At 40.7% G+C, this 20,919-nt stretch overlaps 3 non-coding genes across 3 annotated transcripts; 2 read left to right on the forward strand and 1 right to left on the reverse strand.

The window, feature by feature from the left end:
* Positions 1–6,768: 6,768 nt before the first annotated feature.
* TRNAH-GUG (transfer RNA histidin (anticodon GUG)) lies at positions 6,769–6,840 on the reverse strand. The gene has a single exon. It is a non-coding gene; the product is annotated as a tRNA-His (tRNA).
* A 574-nt stretch (positions 6,841–7,414) lies between these two features.
* Positions 7,415–7,487, forward strand: TRNAR-UCG (transfer RNA arginine (anticodon UCG)). Its single transcript has one exon. It is a non-coding gene; the product is annotated as a tRNA-Arg (tRNA).
* Positions 7,488–19,625: 12,138 nt separating this feature from the next.
* On the forward strand, positions 19,626–19,697 carry TRNAP-UGG (transfer RNA proline (anticodon UGG)). Its single transcript has one exon. It is a non-coding gene; the product is annotated as a tRNA-Pro (tRNA).
* The last annotated feature ends 1,222 nt before the right edge of the window (positions 19,698–20,919 follow it).

The following is a 20,919-nucleotide window of genomic DNA, read 5'->3' on the forward strand; positions in this document are numbered from 1 at the left end:
TAACTTTCTGTTATTTCCATTGTATTCACTGTTTCTTTTTTGTTTCTCTCTGTTATGGTCCATTTCCTCACTTTCATATTCACTACTCTCCAGTAGAATTCTTCTTTTTCTGACTCTGTTCTGGTCTCGTTTTTTTCTTTAGCTTCTTGCCTTTTCATTTTTTCTTCCTCTCTTTCCTCTTTATTCATTTCTCTTTTTATCCATACCTTTTTATATTGTTCACTTGCTGCTAGCTTCCCTGTTTTTGCTAAGATATTCTCTGCTGTTGTTTGTGACCTGAATTTAATTGGTCTGGTCTTATCTGTACTATATTTTCTGAGCCTAAAAATCTCTTCAATTTGTTTCATTATTTCTGGTTCATCTTTCTGAACTAATTCTAGTAAACTGTTTACTTTTTCTTTCTCTTTAATTCTTGTGGTTCTATTTTGGTTAAATTTCTATTCCGTTCCTAATATAATATACATTTCTTTTTGTCTGCTAAGTCTCTTACAATATTTTCCTTCTGTCTCATCACTTTACTAACTGAAGTCTTCAGTTTGTTCTTTCATTTGTTGTTTAATTATATCAGTAAATGCAACTTTACTGTTTTCTTGGATTTTTTTTCCATCCCTGTGCTTCCTTTGCTATGGCCTCTTTATTGTCTTTATTATTCCTCTTTAATACCTCATCCTCTTCTTTGACTTCTTTTAACTGTCTTTTTAATTCTTCTATTTCTAGAGTTAAGTTTTTGTTCGCCTTCTCTAGTTCTTCCAATCTTTCAACTCTTTGTGCAATTTTGGCTACCTTACCGAACTTGTTTTCCCAATGCTCGGTCATCTTATCAAATTTCTCCTCTAGTCTTGCCAATCGGGGAGGTTGGTATCCCCCGCACCCTCTTTGAATCCCTGGAAACTATTATCATCACTTTCCACTGTGCTGCTCTTATCTGTACTTCTAATCTTTACATTTTTGTTGATCCCGTCCTCTCCAAAGTCATTGTCTTCAGTTTGCCTTTTGTTTACAAATCTCCTGGCCTCCTGGACCATGTCTCCCTCTTCCTCATTTCCCTCCATTTCCCTCAATATCCCTTCCCTTCTCCTTCTCTATCACTCCCCCATTACTCCACAAGCACTCCCCTTCCCTATAAATACAATAAGGCACTTCCTGGACGTTGAGATCCACGTAGATTTTCCTTTTTCCTCGGAACACTAATTCTTGCCGTCCATTCGACGAAAGGGTGTGTATTTACCTAGTTGTATTTTACGGGAAGAGGAGCTATGCTCGTGGTGTCCCGTCTTCATATCTCATTTTATCTAAACTATTTTTAAAATTATGTATTGTTTTTGCACACACCACTTTCTTGTCTAACTTGTTCCAACTGTCTATTACTCTGTGAGGAAAGCTGTTCTTTTTGAGATCTCTTCTATAGCTGTCCTTGATTTTCTTTCTGTGTCCTCTTGTATTTCTATCATCCCATTTTATCAGATTCTCTCTATCAATAATTTCTATGCCTTTCATGATTCTGTAAATAGCTATCAAATCTCCTCTCTTCTTTGCTCTAGTGTCTGTAGTTCAAGTTTTGCTAGTCTCTCTTCATATGATAGTTTTAAGAGTGTTGGTGCCAATTTTGTAATTGCTCTTTGTATTCTTTCAAGTTTTTTTATACATTTTTTTGTACTTGGTGACCATATCGTTGCTGCATATTCCAATCTTGGTCTTATCAGAGTGATTAGAATTTTCTTCACCACTTTGATTGTTCTTATTAAGTTATAAGTTTCTCCAAAAATCTTATTTATATGTTTCTCAGGTGACATATTATTCATAACAATGACTCCCAGGTCCTTCTCTTTTTCTACTTTTTTTATTCCTTCTCCCAATTTATATGATCCTGTTTTCTGTTTTTGCTTTTTCCAAATTCCATTATACTACACTTTTTAGTGTTGAACTCCATCTCCCACTTCCTACTCCATTCCTGTACTTTATTTAGATCACTCTGTGGTGACTCACAATCTTCTTTCGTGTTCACTTTTTTTAACAGTTTGCATCATCTGCAAAGAAGCTCATATAACTTTCAATTCCGTCATCCATATCATTAATATATATAGCAAACATTATTGGGGCCAGAACTGTTCCTTGTGGAACACCGCTTATTACTTCATCCCATTTTGAGTGTTTGTCTCTTATCACTACTCTCCTTTTTCTTTCTTGCAAAAAGTCTTCCATCCATTTAAGCAGTTTGCCCTGTATTCCTCCTTCAGTTTCTAATTTCTTAAGCAACTTCCTATGTGGTACTTTGTCAAAAGCTTTTTTTTAGGTCTAGAAAGGCACAATCAGCCCATCCATCTCTTTCTTGTATTATATCTATTAGCCTTGAATAGAAACATATTAAATTGGTGATGCATGATTATCCTTGTCTGAATCCAAATTGCCTTGGATTTAGCACTTTTTTTTTCTCTAAATATTTTACCCATCTACTTTTGACAATTCTTTCACTTATTTTTGCTAATGTACTTATTACAGAGACTGGTCTGTAGTTGGTAGGGTCTTCTTTATTTCCCCCTTTATATATAGGTACTATATTTGCTTTTTTTTTCCAATCTTCTGGAACTTTTCCTTCTTTCAAGGAACTATTTATTATGCTATGTATTTTGTCTGCCAGTTCATTCCTGCATTCTTTCAAAATCCAGTTTGCTATTTCATCTGGTCCATGCGATTTTCTGACATCAAGATTACTCAAGTGTTTTCAATATTTCATTCTTTGTTACTTCTATTTCTTTCATAGGGGGGACTTTCTCTTTCCATTTGATCTCTTCCGGTTGTATGTTCTCCCTAGTAAACACTGATTTAAAATGCTTGTTCATAATTTCTGCCATTTCAATTTCCTCTGTGTATTCAACTCCTTGTCTTAATTTCTCCAAATCTTGTTTGTTTTTCAGTTTGTTGTTTACAAATCTGTAGAATAGTTTTGGTTGATCTTTACATTTTTCTATGACATCTTTTTCATATTTTCTCTTTTCCTCTCTGCACACTTGTACATATTCATTTCTATAACAAGTATATAGTCAGGAACATAACTCCACCCCCTTGCTTTGTCTCTCTGTTTCTAATCCAATAATTATATGCGTCATGTCCTACACTGTTGGGTGGTAGTGGACCTTTTAATTTCGTTTCTACAATTCCCATTATGTCCGGTTCTTCTTCCTTCAGATAATCATTCAGCTCATTCAATCCTGTAATTAATCCATCTATATTTGTGTAAGACACTCTTAGTTTTCTGCCACTTCCATTGTATTCTCTGTTTTCCTTTTGTTTTTCTCAAGTATTTCGAATTTCCTTACTTTCATATTCACTACTCCAATAGAATTTCTCTTTTTCTGACTGTTCTGTTCTCGTTTTTTTCCTTAGCATGTTGTCTTTTCTTTTTTCCTCCTCTCTTTCCTCTTTATTCATTTCCCTTTTTATCCATACCTTTTTATATTGTTCACTTGCTGCTAGTTTCCCTGTTTTTGATAAGATATTCTCTGCCGTCGTTTGTGACCTGAATTTAATCTTAATTGGTCTGGTCTTATCTGTACTATACTTTCCGAGTTTAAACTTCTCTTCAATTTGTTTAATGATTTCAGGTTCATCTTCCTGAACTAATTTTAGTAATCTGCTTACTTTTTCATTTTCCTCATTGATTCTTTTGGTTCTATCTGGGTTGTGTTTCTCTTCCATTCCTAATATAATTATACATTTCTTTTTATCTGCCAAGTCTCTTACTATATTCTCCTTTTGTCTCATCACTTTAATAACTGAGTCTTCCAATTGTTCTTTCATTTGCTTTTTAATTATATCAGTAAATGCAATTTTACTGTTTTCTTGGATTGTCTTCCAACCCTTAGCTTCTTTAGCTATGGCCTCTTTGTTTTCTTTATTATTCCTCTTTAATTCTTCATTCTCCTCTTTTACTTCTTTTAACTGTCTTTTTAGTTCTTCTATTTCCTTAGTTATGTTTTTGTTCGCCTTCTCTAGTTCTTCCAATCTTTCAACCCTTTGCGCAATTTCAGACATTTTACCGAACCTACTCTCCCAATGTTCGGTCTTTGTTCAAGTTTTTGTTCTAGTCTTGCCAGTTGGGGGAGGTTGGTATCTGCCCCCCCCCCTCATTAAATCCATGGAAATTATTATCCTCATCTTCTATTGTGCTGCTCATATCTATGTTTCTAATCTTTACATTTTTGTTAGACCCTTCATCGTCACTAAATTGATCCTGCCCGCGTTTGTTGACATGGTGTCTGCCTGCCTGGACCAAGTCCTCTCCTTCCTCATTTCCTTTCATTTCCCTCAGTAATCCCTCCCCTTCTCCTTTTTCCTCACTTTCCCACCACACCACGAGCAATCCCCTTCCTTGCAAATACAATAGGTACTTCCTTTGCGTTGGGATCCACGAAAATTTAACTTTTTCTTCAGGACGTCAATCCTTGTTGTCTGTCCGACATAAGTGTGTGTGTGTGTATATATATATATATATATATATATATATATATATATATATATATATATATATAAAATCACAGAATGGAGGGACATTAAAGTGTTGTGAGGGTGAGAATTGTACTTGAGCCAGAGACCACTGGCCTCATGGGGCTGCACTTCCAGGTTGAAGGAGGGGTTGTGAAGCACACTGCTGGTTGAATGTCAGTTCTACTTCTGGAGATTTCTGTATTATGCATTCTGTTATTGATTAGTTTTGAATATAGATGCAGTAACTATTTCATGAGAAATCAAAGCACTGCAAGTTAATAGTGGTGAAATGCTAAATTCTAGAAAAACTTTTGTATTTGGGGTTTGTAGGGCAGTGATGAAGAGGATGTGGCAGGAGGGAAGTTACGATCAGAGATAAGAATATAGGAAAAATGTAAAGAAGATAAGAAAGATGAAAGGTTGAAAGGTGGTGATGTATGAAAAGTTGGGTTTGTCACAAAGGATGTCAGGTATAGTACCGAATAAACAGGTTCAGGTTGTTCATGATGGGAAATTCAAAGACTATTTCACCAGCAAGATCAGTATAAGAAGCTGAAAGGCAGTTAGTTTTAAACAATGAAATTAAGGAACTTTGAGAAAGGAATGGGATAGAATGTGCTATACATAGAAAATTGACTAGTGGAGTAGTTCTATATAGTCATTATGATAGGTAAAGAATATTTTACTGTCAAAAACTTTTAAAATTTTCAAAGCCTAAGTATTTTAAATGATGTAAATATTGTTGTATTTTCATGATAACACATTTTATTTCATGCAGGTTTTTACATTCAGAATTATTTTCCTTGTTTTGTATTTATGATTGATATTGGTTTAAAATGTTCAATATCTGAATTTGAAGTTATAAAGTTATATAAGCATTTTTCTTTTTATAAAGATTAGACATTCCTTTTAGTACTCCATAACCAAATCACAGGTATCAATTGGTGTTTTGTTATCCAGGATTTGGTGCAGTGTCATTGTTATTTGATGGGTTAGGTGATTATATAGACAGTTATTGCAGGATGTTTTGTAAATCAGACACTTCAGTGCTATCCGGGGGTAAATGAAATTTTGTATTGACAGGTGGGAGGGTCATGTACTGTTATGAAGTGGTCATTGGTTTTTGCTAATGTGGGGACAGCCATGGTTTTATGTTGGGCTTGGTTGGTCTTAGTTGGTTTGATGGATGCTGTTCCCAGTGTCGTAGACAGTTTATCATTGCTGATCAGAGTTCTGTGAGTAAGTAATGGTTAATGGTTTGTTACTTGTTGGAGAATGGAGACATTAAAAGGGGTGAATGGATGCTGCAATCGAGCCATCATATCAGCATGTACATTGTCAGGAGATTTGGATTATCTTTAAACAGATTTTGTGGTGGATGGAAATTGTTTGTGGGTATAACTGGTTGTGGTGTTTGGATCTGGTGATGACGTAGAAATTGGTGATTCTCCCCCTCCCACTTTTTTCCAAAGTGCTTATATAGATTTGGAGAAGGCATATGGCAGGATTTCCAGAGAGGCGGTATAAAATATATTATGGATGTATGAGATAGGGGTCTGATGAGAAAGCAACAAATAGGTGTGATGAAGTGGTGAATGAGTGAGGAACACGGTGTGTGTGTGTGATTAAGGCGTGACCTTACGTCGATGAGTAGGGGTGAACTCAAAAAATTAGGAGTGTGAGTGAGGCAGGGTGGGAGACCTGTAATTCATCGGAGGTGCTCAATGGTTTGGTTGAATAATCGATTGGGGAGAGAAGGAAATGGGTCGGAGTGAGGATAAAGGCGGGACGACAATATTTCAGACATCAGGTAACGTTAAGTGGGCTGTAAAAACGAGAAGAAAATTAAAAGAAGAAGAAATCTGTTTTCATTACGCAAGACGTTATTTAGCTGAGAAATGTCTCTATACTCTACTCGGAGTCAAGAAATCTCACCGAGAGGGATGGGGGAGGGGGTGAGTGTAAAGAGAGAGGGTGCGTCTGTCTCGTTTCGTCGAAGCGGTTTGCTGCGAGAGGCTCGGGTTCGAACCCCGGTAGGCACTGTGCTGGCTGATTTCGCGGGGGTAGCCAACGGAGAGGAAGGACCGTCAAGATCGATAACGGTTTGAACGTTGCCAGCATAGCCAGAACACGGATCGTCACTGCAATATTTATAGATTGAACTTTTAACTGAACTATTGAAATTTATATTAGTTTTGTGATTGTCAAAGTAGTAGTGATTGGTGTTTTGGTGGGTAGCGTAGATATAATACTGGACCTCGTTAAAGCGAGCTAAACTTCACCTGCCGTGACCAGGATTCGAACCTGGGTTATTGCGGCCACAACGCAATGTACTAACCACTATACGATCACGGCCACTGGGAAGGGTGGGAGAAGGGTTGCTAAAGGTCGTTATACAAGTCGTTATCTGAGTCGTTTTCAGTATGAAGATAAGAACAGGGCGGCCATTCCTGGGTGACCAAGGCTGGCAACTGTTTCGAAAAGGCAGATTTATATACTTTTAAGGGTGATCCTCACGCGTAGACGAATTTCACAATTGATAATTGTACTAATGTAGGGGACGATGATACTATCAAAGTGTTTGTATAACCAGCTGCACTCCTTCGTCATTGGTTACCGAAGGGAATCGTATAGATGAATGAAATTGTCAGGCGACATCAGAAGCAAAATTACTAGGTCATCGTCGCTAAAGGGGTGGATTAAGCATGAACCTCCCCTCAGTGATGGGGGTTATCCTGGTTTCACTAATTATTTCGATTGTCTTGGTAGAGAGAAATCAAACGTTATAGTTACATTCCTGTCGTTATCTTTCATTGTATTTGTTTTATGTGTTGTGATATATGTGCGTGCGAATGTTCTTGTAGGGGGAAGGGGGGGATGTGCAGGAAAGGAAGTATTGTACGGTAGGCCGCGAGCAGCTGAACATGGCGACCGTGTGGCCTAATGGATAAGGCGTCGGACTTCGGATCCGAAGATTGCAGGTTCGAGTCCTGTCACGGTCGAGCGGTGTTGTTTTGTTCATCTGTTTTGTCATGCATTATTACTATCACGTCCACACACTCTGCCATCTTTTTAATGTACACCCCCATCTCACCAATCTTTCTCACGCTTAAACACTTTCGTCATTAAAAGAATATTTGAAACAAAAAATATTGACAAGTTCTCCCTGGTGAGGCACACAATGGCCCCCTCCTCACCCTCCCACTCCTCAGCCCCAGCGGTCAAGGACCAGTCCCGCAATTTTAGAAAAAAAAAAAAAAAAAAAAAATGAGTTACACAGACCTGTTAATTATCGCATTCATAACTTATCATTCCGGGGATGGCATAACCAAATGAAATCGTCTGTTGTTAGCCAGCCGAGCTGAGGTGGATTCATAACAGTGATCTGGAAGAGATGAAGGTTAGAAGAACAGAGGAAGAGCAGAGGTTAACAGTTAGTATATATGTATATATGTGTGTGTGTGTATATATATATATATATATATGTGTGCGTGTGTGTGTGTATATATATATATATATATATTGTGTGTGTATATATATATATATATGCATATATGTGTATATGTGTGTGTATGTATATATATATGTATATGTATATATGTGTATATATATATGTATATATCTGTGTGTGTGTGTATATATATATATATATATATTTCACAAACTAATGCGTGACTTGTCCGTATGGATGGCATTAAGAAAAACTCTCATCCCAGAAAGAAAATAGGTACAATTGTTCAGGACAGCTGAAATAAAATAGGGACAGCACTTCCTCCCAGTTGCACAGGCCAGCACCCATTCCCCCCCCCCTCTAGTTCACGGGTATTTCCTCCCTTCTCTTCCCCAAAATGTGTGTGTGTATAATATATATATATATATATATATATATATATATATATTTCACAAACTAATGCGTGACTGGTCCGTATGGATGACATTAAGAAAAACTCTCATCCCAGAAAGAAAATAGGTACAGTTGTTCAGGACAGCTGAAAGAAAATAGGGACAGCACTTCCTCCCAGTTGCACAGGCCAGCCCCCCCCCCCCTCTAGTTCACGGGTACTTCCGCCCTTCTCTTCCCCAAAATAAGACACACACACCCCCAATCCCAGAGGGAGGAAAGCGTCTCTCCTCATTAGTTTCTTGTAGGCAGATGATGCCCTTCGCCGAACACAAGCATCCTTTGTTGGGGCAGTAGATACACCTGTATACATCCTCGACCTTCTCCTGTAACTTCTTGTCCTTTTAGCCTTCTTTCGATCCAACTTACCCGACCCCAATACTCCCTTCTCGCTTCATCCGCACTTCTTCAGATTTCTCCTTTTCCTCCTCTTCTCTCCTCAGTCGTTCATTGAACTCCAGATGTTCTCATCCTTAATCCCGTTCTTCTTTCAGTTTCTCATCCTTTGTTACTCCATGTTCGATTAACACCTCCCTCTCCATATCCTCTCCCTTCCCCATCCCTGCCTTCACTCTCTACATTTCCCTACCCTTTCCTCCCCCATCGCTCGTTCGTCGTTTTATCTTGATATTCTTCATTTCCTCTCGTCATTTTCTTGCATCTCGTTTTGTACCCTCTCCTCATCAACATCTGAAACCATACTCCATTAGGGCCTTCCCTGTGCGAAATGAAATCGACAGACGTTATTCAGAACGAAATATGTTTAGTTAAAACAAAGTGAAATCGTCTAGTGGTAGCAAGAACAAAAACTCAAGGGTTATCGTCTAGTGGTAGCAAGAACAAAAACTCAAGGGTTTCATTGTAGCAAAGAGGTTGGAAGAAGTCGAGGGAGGCATTATCAAGCCTGTGCAAAGGAAACTTGATGGATGGTGGAGGGAAAGGTGTGTTGAGATTCGTTGTCCTTCATGGCATTAAACGAATAAAAGTCCCGACGTGGCTCCTCTGATGGGAGATGAGCCAGCAACCTGCCTCATCAAATCTATCAATTCTGCTACGTGAGAGAGACATACGTCGATTCAGGTCCGGGATAAGCCTCCGGCGAGATCTCCCTGTGGGCACCTTGAACATTCTTCCCCACTCCAAGGACCATCGACTACCCAATTTTTATCGGCTGAGTTCAGAAGGCTTAGAAAGGGTATAGTAGCAAAAGATAGAATAGTAGTTGTAGGCGTTCGAAGCCTAAATGGACAAGGAGATTCAGGTCTTGGAAAGCTTCATATACTCTGGTAATACATGGCATTGTCGATATTTATGCAGTTGTGTGGCTGTAAAACATGAACACTGAATGCCGAGTTGAAGAGGCTTCCCTAGGTCTTCCAAGAATCTTCGAAGAGTTGTGGGGTATCGTGCCAGACTAGCAGTTGGTCCATGAGGCATAATCACGGTTGTTTGGTGTAATAACATTAAGTCAGATTTCCTTGCACGTCATACATGTAATAATCACTCGGCTCACAGAATCCGATTCTTCTGTGTGTAACAACTGTAAAGGTCACAAACTGTTTCCTGATGTCCCTCTGTTCCACCTGCTCTACAACCATCTCTTACAACACCTTTTCGTCCTCGTATTTTTCCAGTAAGTGTTATTAGTAATATCACTATTGGTCCTATACACATTTGCCCTCATTTTGAAGACCTTTACGTCCAGAGGAGGAAGAGGATGATTAGGGAGGGTATGGGTCATTGATTCACGACATGTATGTTCTTTATGAAGTAATCAACATTTTCGTATCAGAAAAAGTTCGAGTTCCAGAAGACGCTGACCGCAGCAGTACTTACTGCAGTAAGTGATGCTAGTGGTACGGCTAGAACCAACAAGAGGTCATAGTAGAAAAAGAAAAAAATTACTAAAAGTTTTTAGGAAGTACGTCTTTCTACATAAATCCTTTGTGGAGTAAGTTGGGCGAAGATATAATCCAGGCCAACAACTTACTGAATTTAAGGCATAGTTTAATGGAGACTTAAAGATAGGGTCCCATGAGCACAGCTCCAACCCCGCATACGAACAACTAAACTCCATTCCAATAAGAAATTACACTCTATTTCTGCTGTGCAGCTCGGTACAGTTGGTAGTCCTGTAGACTACGGAGCTGCCTAGTGTAGGCCTTATGGTCTCTTGCAGTCTCCTTTATTCTTATGTTCCACACAGGCACCAGTGACACGCAGATTCCTCACCTCCTTCAGAAAATATTATATTTTCCCACTTTTCATAAAATAGGAAATTTTTGTTTCAATCATTAGAAAGAGCAGTCATAAATTTTTGTTCCAATCATTAGAAAGAGCAGTCATAAATTTTTATTCCAATCATTAGAAAGAGCAGTCATAAATTTTTGTTTCAATCATTAGAAAGAGCAGTCATTCTACAGCTATAACATTATTTCCAAAACTCGATAAGGTATGAAACTAAGTAATTATGTGGAGTTGAATTTAAGGAAAAGAAATTGTCGGTTTATACACACCTTTACTTATAATCGATGTTTACAGCAGCTATGATAGCAAGTGTAGAATAAAACACATGTTTTACATAACTGAACACGATAGTGCATTTAGGTTTCACGCAGAAAGCCATAAAAGTAAAATGGTTTATTTATTTTATTATATATATTTTTTATTTATTATATATAATATATATATATATTTTTTTTTTTTTGGGGGGGGGGAGGGGTCATAACTCGTGGCGCGAGGGAGGGTAGGATGGTAGTAGCTGACTACTACTCTTCCTCCTTCCAATTTACCGTTTAATTCAGTATAAGAAAGTATTAGTTTTCCATCATTCTTTGCCGAGACTATTGTTATGTAATGTGAACTTATCAATAATCTGTGGAGATGGTAGGCAGGTTATTTGCGCGTACTCAAAAAGATAAGAAAATAACGATACATGTTACATAGAATACTATATTATGATTGTAGATTATATAATTTACACACACATGGAGTAAAGTAGCTACATATCAGCTGGTATAGGATATAAAAATTGGTGGAAATCTACAGTACTACCAACTGTACCGAGCTGTACGGCAGGAAATAGTTTAATTTCTTATTGGAAAGGAGTTTAGGTAAATACATAATACGCGTGCGTGCGATCACACCATTCATCGTGTGGGTGCGCACGTAACTTTTTTCAAAGCAAGTTTGGCATTTTAGAAGGTCTTGGGAGTCATGGTGCCCTTTAAAGTGGGGGGGTCGCGCCTACGTAGGTGAATGGCATCGACGAAGGTAAAATCGACCACATTCCATTGGATGATATCGAGTGGGGAGTGCCTGATATGTTTCAGACGCAGACGCTCGCGCGCGCGCGCACACACACAAACAAACAGACAAACAAACAAACACAATTACTCTGTTTCTCTCATAATCTTCTCGGTGTACATCCTCCCACATGCCTTTCAAACTTCATTCTTAACGCATACTATGGAGAGTCGAGACGGCGAAAATCCTGACCGAAGAAGAAAACGACTTAAGACTTCACAAAGCACGAATGACTACTTTCCGGACAAGGGCAATACTAGAAAAAAAAAGGTTCCCTCAGAAGAAAGGAAAACTATTGGAGAAGTTTTTTCGTCGATGTAAATGATAACAGTTGAAGGTTTTGTTAGACGAAAACCGCAAACGCGCGCGTCCCTACCCCTCCTCCCCCTCTTCTCTCCTCTTCCTGAGCAGCTTCGTGTCGCTTGTCGCCACAAAACATACAAGTTCATCATCCACCCTTCTTCCTCCTCTCTCCTTCCTGCATCTCTCCCCTTCATCCTATTACTCCTTTTTCCTCCCTCCTCCACCTTTGTACCCCCTCCTCCTTCCTCGTCCTCCTCATCCTCTTTCTCCTCCTGTCAGGTTGTTTGTCAGCACTTCGAGAATGACGGGTCAGCAACGAGTTGCATGATTACTGTTAAGGTTGATTGCGAGAGAGAGAGATAAGCCGAATATTGCCTGACGTCATCTCCGCCTCTCTCTCTCTCTCTCTCTCTCTCTCTCTCTCTCTCTCTCTCTCTCTCTCTCTCTCTCTCTCTCTCTCTCTGTCTCTCTCTCCAAGTAATACCCCTTTCAGGCGTCGCCAGTTGTTTTATCGACATTTTTGCTAGTTTTTGTTCACTCGTCTTTTTCAGCAGGACTAAGATGTTAATCTGGTCATTATTTTGTCTAAGCACCCCCCCCCCCCGAGCAGACTAAAATAGTTTGGGATTAGCCAGAATAGAATCTGTAAACTATGTCGCCATGGTGAAGATGTGTATGACTAGATTCTTCAGGTCGCCCTTAAGGGACTTCATCCACGGTACGATCCGGTCTTGAGACCGCTTGACAGATCTGATCGGATCCGATCAGATTGAATCGTATATGTACTGTACTAGGTTTGTCAGGCCGACATACAGGATCCGACCGGGTTGGATTATGCATGTACTGATTTTGGTTTGTCCGACCCACATACACGATCCGATCTGGTCGGATCCGATTTTGTTCATTTCAGCGCGGGGGCTCGTACTTAGGCCTCACTTATTTCTACTTTGTTTTGGCTGCCCCCAGGCGATTTTATTATAGCTGAGGGAACCTGACATAACATGATTACAGCTCTCCCTCCCCACCATCTTAGAGCGAGATGAAAATCTTGTGACGCGAGAGAAAGACAAATAGAAATGGCGTGTCACTAGCATATCGGATTCCTTCCCTAAAACTACTGGCTGCAAATTTGCTCCAACAGTCGGAGGAAAAAAATTGTCCATTGTGACAACGCCTTAACGGGGATTTCTGAATTTCGAAAATTTCCCAAATTCGGAAGTACAGCTTATAAAATGGATATCAAGAATACTTTCTAACACTGGTATGTTTTTTGAAAGGCGTTTTAGTACCGAACGCTTGCCAGTAAAGAGAACTGTAAGTTTTGATAAACTTCGTTGGAGGGCAGTCAAAAGCAGAAATCGTATTAGTACTGATGCAGCAGTTCAGGGCTATGACCAGACCGTATCGGGCCATGCATCTCATGCGTGCAAGATAAGTCGTGAATCATTCCTTGGTGAAGAGGTTAAAAGGTTGACCTTCCGTCGGTGGAACGCTGCGAGGCCACACTCCTGGCAACAACAGGTTGTGGGTGGGGAGAAAACTTGACAATAAACTGTACTCAAATATACATGCATGAGTATGATATAAAGTCTACAAGTTTTCTTTAAGAATATTACTATTTATAACATTAAATAACAACAAATGATCTCTAAAGCAAGAATGAATTGTAATAATAATACTTTGATATTGGATTTCTTACCCTTGAAACTGGTAAGTAGGCTTGAGGCTTCGTTTGTATGTCTGAAAGTTCGTAAGTAGCGCCTGCAACTAGAATCGTGAGCTCAGTATGACAAAGTCAAAGTCTGGCATATAATCGTACTCTGAATTCAAACTTCACCATTTAGAACATTTAACATCAGAGCGGAAATAGTCCGCATCCCACCTTATAAGACGCCACACAAAAGGAAACTACGGAAAGAACAGAAAAACGATAAAAGATGATAAGAATATATCGAGTTAAGAAAACCATAAACGATACCAAGATCAGTATCCCAACAATAAGTGACCCTCGGTCAACCGCAACTTTTAGCCTAACTTTAGGTTGCTTAATGTAGGAAGTAGACACTATCCACATCCACGCCGCGGATCCGCTATGGACACGCCAGGCAAGGATGTCTCCTCCGTGCATTACTCAGAGACTCCAGACGTAACTATAAACTGTCAAAACCAAAACGTGAAATGTACGACGGCGGCACCAAGTTGACCGCACTCATAGAAGCGCTGGTAAACAAATGATAAAAATCTTTTCTTCCTCGCCTCGTTGGTTCCTTTCTTCCCTGCTTGCTTCCATCCTTCTATCCTCCCACCCTTCATTCCTCCTTTCATTGCTTTCCCCCCTCCTCCCATCATCCCTTTGTCTCTTTCTTCCCACCTCCCTTGTGGGACTACATGTCAAGAGGCTTAATGGGGCTAATCAAAGTCCGATGCACAAAACTAGGTTCTATATACTACAAGAACTGTGAGGTCTTCAAGGCGTAGCTTGGCTTACGCACGCGCCCCAATCCCACGAAGCGTTTCGGTGGTGACATGACATCAATAGGCCCATAGATTTCTTCAATCTACCTTTACCAAGAATACGATCGGGTGATGCCCAGAAGGACCGTGGGAATCTTTCGACATTGAAATTTCTTCTTAGTGTGTAAGGTTTGAATGATGCAAACATTGTTTCACCAGTTAAAGGAATATGTGTATGGACACATTTCATCCCCTCGTTAAATTTTCCCTCCTTTCCTACCTTCTTCCCTTCCTACATACCTCCCTCTTTCTTCAGTCCCTCTCTTTTTTTCTGCCTACTTTTTTCTCTTCTTTTCTTACTTGTTTACCTCCTCTCCTCTCCCTCCTTCCCTCGTCTCGTTTTAACCCCACCTTTATTTACATCACAAACACACACAGCATGTACCTTTAACAATCAGCCACTAAATCATTGCATTCTGATTGTCATACAATTAGATAAAGTCCGCGGACCCCTCAAGAAGTCAAGGTTAACCCATTCAACTCCGATGACAAGATGTCTTGTCATTTGGTCAAATAAAACAAAAAATCATAAAACACCAAAATGTTTGATCAAACACCAGAAAAATATGACGTCAATCCTCGCTTCGCTGCGAGCGAAGCGAGGACTGACGTCATATTTTTCTGGTGTTTGATCAAACATTTTGGTGTTTTATGATTTTTTGTTTTATTTGACCAAATGACAAGACATCTTGTCATCGGAGTTGAATGGGTTAAAAGGACAAGGGTGCTTACATAATGATACTCGACTTGAGCGATAAGGACCTGTAAATAGCGACTGAAGATGGAGAAGTTGACTAACAATGTAACCATTGTCAGTAGATAGAAAATCTGGGTGTATGCATGCGTGCGTGCGTTCGCGCCCGTTTACATATTTGTATACAGGATGAGAGCGATTCTTGTATACGAGGTCCCGTATCATCTTGTCCATTCGTTAATTCTGATTATAAATTGTCTCATGTTGGTTGACTTTACTATTACTTTATTCAAACAATTCCATGAATCCATAATCCTGTACGGATTTTTATTATTATTATTATACTAACGTTCTTGTGACATCTATTATTTTTATTTCATGTCATGGTCTCCAGTTTTCCTTTGTTCTCATGTTAAGAAGAACTCTGTTATGTATGTCCGCGGCTTTCGTGGTTCTAAAGACTGTTAGATCACCTCTCTCACTTCTTTTATTTTGGCAGACACAGAATATTAAATCTCTCGTCACTTGATTTATAATCAAGATGTGGAACCATTTCAACCGCTGCTCTCTGCATTTTCTCTGCCATGTTTATTTTGTTTCTAACACTTTGCTCCAGACATAATGTGTCGAGATTTTCTCTCTCTCTCTCTCTCTCTCTCTCTCTCTCTCTCTCTCTCTGTCTCTCTCTCTCTCTCACTCTCTCTCTCTCTCTCTCTCTCTCTCTCTCTCTCTCTCTCTCTCTCTCTCTCTCTCTCTCTCTCTTTCTCTCTCTCTCTCTCTCTCTCCAAAACCCACAAGCCTCCTCGTCTCAGATTCTTCTTATGATCTGTGACTTGCAAAACATGTCAACATGACTTGTTATACCTTCCATGGCTTTAGCGTCTGTTTGTGTTTGTGTCTCGTGTTCCACTTACAACTTTTCTAACTGTTGGTAGTTATGTGCGCGTAGTAGTAGTAAAAGTAGTTGTAGTAGTAGTAGTAAGGGAGCAGTCACCCGTCACAAGCTCTGAAGTAACTACAGTTCAGATTGAAGAAATTGAAAATTGATGATAATCTTTGGTACAGTCCAATGACTGAGTGACAGCCCTTTGGAGTTGCATCTGTAGAAGGAGGTAAGGAATTGATGGGATTTGAAGACGTGTGGTAGGGAGAGGATTCCCTCTGACGTCCGTCTCGTAGGGCACCGAATGGCAGGTACCCGTTGTTGATCCCTCGGCTGGTCAAGTAGGTCTGATGACAAAGGTCATTTGTGCCATGGACTTACATAAAAATTTGTGACTCACAAGATAAGCACCCCCACCCACCCAGGATTCATTACGTTGTCACCCAGGTGTCGTGGAGACCCTGTAGTTACCGTGGGTTCGTGGTTTACCACTTCCTGGAAGAGGAAATCTGTCCTTGCAGGTTCTTCAGGAACTTTGCAACGGTGGAGTCAGTGAGTTAGGCGCACAGGAATTAGACACCAGGCGATTTCATTCGGCAGAAGGGCGGATCCCCAACCATTCTCAGTCTTTTGAGACTTCATTACGGGTCCACCCTCAATTGGATAGAGTTGTCTGATTTTAAGTAACACAGGTGCTCAAAGCAAGATTTTTTTTCATTTGTTTCCTTTTCTATTTCTTTATCTGGGCCCTCGGGGAGAGCTGCGACATCTTCATTTATTTTATTTTATTATTATTATTATTATTATTATTATTATTATTTTTTTTTTTTTTTTTTTTTTTTTTTTTTTTTTACAGCCACAGGGGTGGGATGAGTGTGATCTAGGGAACTCTACCCCCCCCCCCCACACACACCTTTCATTAACCAGAGATAATGTAATCGTTAACTTGAAGACCATCAAAGGATTATCAAGGAAAAGCATGCCGACAGAAGACCTTTTGGTCCATAACCAAGTTCATCCTTCTCGCTACACAGAAGGTTGTTTCTCATGTCTGAATAGAATCGCCTGGCGGCAGCCAAAACAAATGTACTTGCAAGTCGACAGGAGCACCGAGATGGTTGAACCCATCGTGGACCCTCCCCTGATAGAACGTTGAAGGTCGGTCTGATTGATTAGATAAATGTTTACGAAGTGCCCATCGCCCACTCAGAAGATGTAAATAAATAAAGTTTACCGGGTATAGTTACATAAGTGAATGAATATATGGATGACATAGTAGCAAGCGTGGGAAGGGGGTCGACTGACCAAGACACTGTTCAGAGAGGAGGTTCGCCAATTCATTGACGAAGTGATATTATCAGACGTGGATCACATTCATCTGTACAATGCGCCGCGACATCGAAAGGGCTCAGAGGATCAACCTCTCTCTCTCTCTCTCTCTCTCTCTCTCTCTCTCTCTCTCTCTCTCTCTCTCTCTCTCTCTCTCTCTCTCTCTCTCTCTCTCTCTCTCTCATTCTCACTCATTCTCTCTCTCCTCTCTCATTCTCTCTCTCCTCTCTCATTCTCTCTCTCCTCTCTCATTCTCTCTCTCTCTCTCTCTCTCTCTCTCTCTCTCTCTCTCTCTCTCTCAGCACATACCGAGTGGCACTTGAACTTCCTGTCACCAGTGGCACTGTACCCTTGGCGCCAGGCTATTGAATCGCCACAACTCTTGATAGCTTGCGAGGGGGTTAATTTAATCAATGCTAACTAGATGACCGGGTGAACCGGATTCCTTAACTTTGTGATATGGAGTTTGTAGAAAAGGTAGTGAGGGTCAGCACTGCACACACCGATATGAGGTCAATATGTTCTTGACGTCGAAGTAAAGGTCAGGGAAGACCTTGTTAGGTAAGGTCAATGAAGGCTATTGACCTTGCCCATGGAAGTCAGCGCATATGTACTGGAATTCCTCGTATGACCTCGACCTCTCGACACGCCGACACACTTTCGAGAGTTTGTTTTGGCTGACGCCAGACGACGATTTTATTCAGTTGAGATGGCGAGCAGGTCAGGGGCATACTTCTTTTCACCTTGTAACGGAATACGCCTTTTTTCCCTCTTCATCTCTTTTTCATCACCATCTTCCTCTTCTTCTTCCTCACCTTCTTCCTCTCCGTCTTCTCTTCTTTTTCCTCTCTTGTTCTTCTTCCTCACCGCCATCATCATCCCCTTCCTCTTCTTCTTCCTCATCTTGTCTCGCCCTCCTTCCGCACAGCTCGTACGGCGTTCTCTGCCCCCGTTGATCTCTCCAGGAAGAAACGATAGACTTGTACGTGTTCTGCTCAGTTTCCATTGGATGGCAGAGTGGCTGCCCTTTTACCTTTACAAAAGCGATCTACATATCGTGAATTAGTTATTTTATTATTTGAAAATATTTATTTATTCACTTATCTAGTTATTTGTTCATTTGTATTTTTAGTCTAACGTGGGAATAGCAAGCACTCACATACGGGGCATATGTGAGCTTTGAGCTCTCATCCGGGAGGGATTGCTGTCGATCACAAGTCTAACACGTTATCCAAGACCATGGTGAATCACACACACACACACACACACACACACACACACACACACACACGTACACACGCAGTTACACTTACACACACACACACACTCATCCGGGAGGGTAATACTCGTAGTTGTCTATCACGAGTCCAATACGTGGTCCAAGACCATGGTCACACACACACACACACACACACACACACACACACACACACACACACACACACACACACACACACACACACACGCGCGCGCGCGCGCACACTTACACGCACAGTTACACTTACACTTACACGCACAGTTACACTTACACTTACACGCACAGTTACAATTACACACACACACACACACACACACACACACACACACACACACACACACACACATACACACATCTGGGGGAGTAAGAGTTGTCAATCACGAGTCCAATACGTGGTCCAAGACCATGCTCTCTCTCTCTCTCTCTCTCTCTCTCTCTCTCTCTCTCTCTCTCTCTCTCTCTCTCTCTCTCTCTCTCTCTCTCTCTCTCTATAACATGTAATAGATTCTTTGGTTATTGATCTGGGCCTCTCTCTCTCTCTCTCTCTCTCTCTCTCTCTCTCTCTCTCTCTCTCTCTCTCTCTCTCTCTCTCTCTCTCTCTCTCTCTCTCTCTCTCTCTCTCTCTCTCTAGAACATGGAATAGATTCTTTGGTTATTGATCTGGGCCTCTCTCTCTCTCTCTCTCTCTCTCTCTCTCTCTCTCTCTCTCTCTCTCTCTCTCTCTCTCTCTCTCTCTCTCTCTCTCTCTCTCTCTCTCTCTCTCTCTCTCTCTCTCTCTCTCTCTCTCTCTCTCTCTCTCTCTCTCTCTCTCTCTCTCTCTCTCTCTCTCTCTCTCTCTCTCTCTCTCTCTCTCTCTCTCTCTCTCTCTATAGAACATGGAATAGATTCTTTGGTTATTGATCTGGGCGGGAAATGAAGTTTCAATTGTTTAATATAATGAGATAGAATGTGAGGCCTGATGGTCTAGGGGTATGATTCTCGCTTTGGGTGCGAGAGGTCCCGGGTTCAAATCCCGGTCAGGCCCGACTTATGATGTTTTTCCGAGAAGGTGGAGAAGACCTTGAGTGTGTGCGTGTGTATGTGTGTAGCATGGTGCCCAAGGCGTAGGCGGGGTCCCTGGCTCTCGAAGAGGAAATGCACGAGGGCAAGAGAAGAAGATAGTAGAGTGAGGCTACAAGAAGAAGCGCTTGCGGCTTTTTGGTTAATGGGAGAGAACTGACTCTCTCTCTCTCTCTCTCTCTCTCTCTCGGCGATTTAATTCAGCCAACGGTCGGACTATAATTCCGAGATGACCAGGGACACGCACGTGCGCTTGCGTACGCTTATATATACCGCATGTATGCTCATACATTGAGGGATGCATTCATGTATATATTTTTACAATTGTGCATGCTCACTAAAGACAAACGCGAGAGAGGGCGTCCATGTCCGCCAGCAAGCAGTTAATGTCTCCCTTGAGCAAGGGAATGATAGCACATTGGTATAAGAGATCTCGGCTCTTATTTGGAAGAATAAGAATTGTCGATCACACCCAGCACGTGATCCAAAACCACAGGAAAACACACACACACACACACACACACACACACACACACACACACACACACACACACACAAAACAAAACACAAGCTGCCACAACAATGCGCGCTTATGCACGTACCCACGACCACCAAAAAAACACGCACACAAAAACAAAAGAACGAAAAAGCATACATAAAAACACGTTCTTTACACACGCACTTACTCGGTCGCAGGACATGTTCTTTGGCCTTTTGGCCGGCCACTTTTTTGACATTACCGACGCTGATATATAATGAAGGCACTGTGCCTGTAATAAGAGCCAGAGGAGGAGGAGGAGGCCGTTCCCCAACTCCCCTCCCCTCCCTTCCCTCCCTCCCTCTTCGCATCCTCATGAGGGGCTCTGTAAGTTAGGACAAAGAGTAGGCCATTGGCTTCCACACCCTCCCAAAAAATGTGAGAACAGCATTATGAGAACATTGATATGTCCCAACGTACTTTAATATACCAGGAAGTAGTTGACGTATGTAAAATCTATAAATAGACACGCCCAGTATTATCGAGACAATTTGCTTACCAAAAATATTAAAGTTACCAATGTGGTTAAGATACATAGCACACGCACACATTATATATGTATATATATATATATATATATATATATATATATATATATAAATATACAGGTACGTGCATACATATACAGCATATTGAGATATTGTGACAA

The sequence above is a fragment of the Oratosquilla oratoria genome, chromosome 2 (assembly GCF_046742065.1).
Source record: "Oratosquilla oratoria isolate Oo_2021 chromosome 2, ASM4674206v1, whole genome shotgun sequence".
NCBI classification, from domain to species: domain Eukaryota; kingdom Metazoa; phylum Arthropoda; class Malacostraca; order Stomatopoda; family Squillidae; genus Oratosquilla; species Oratosquilla oratoria.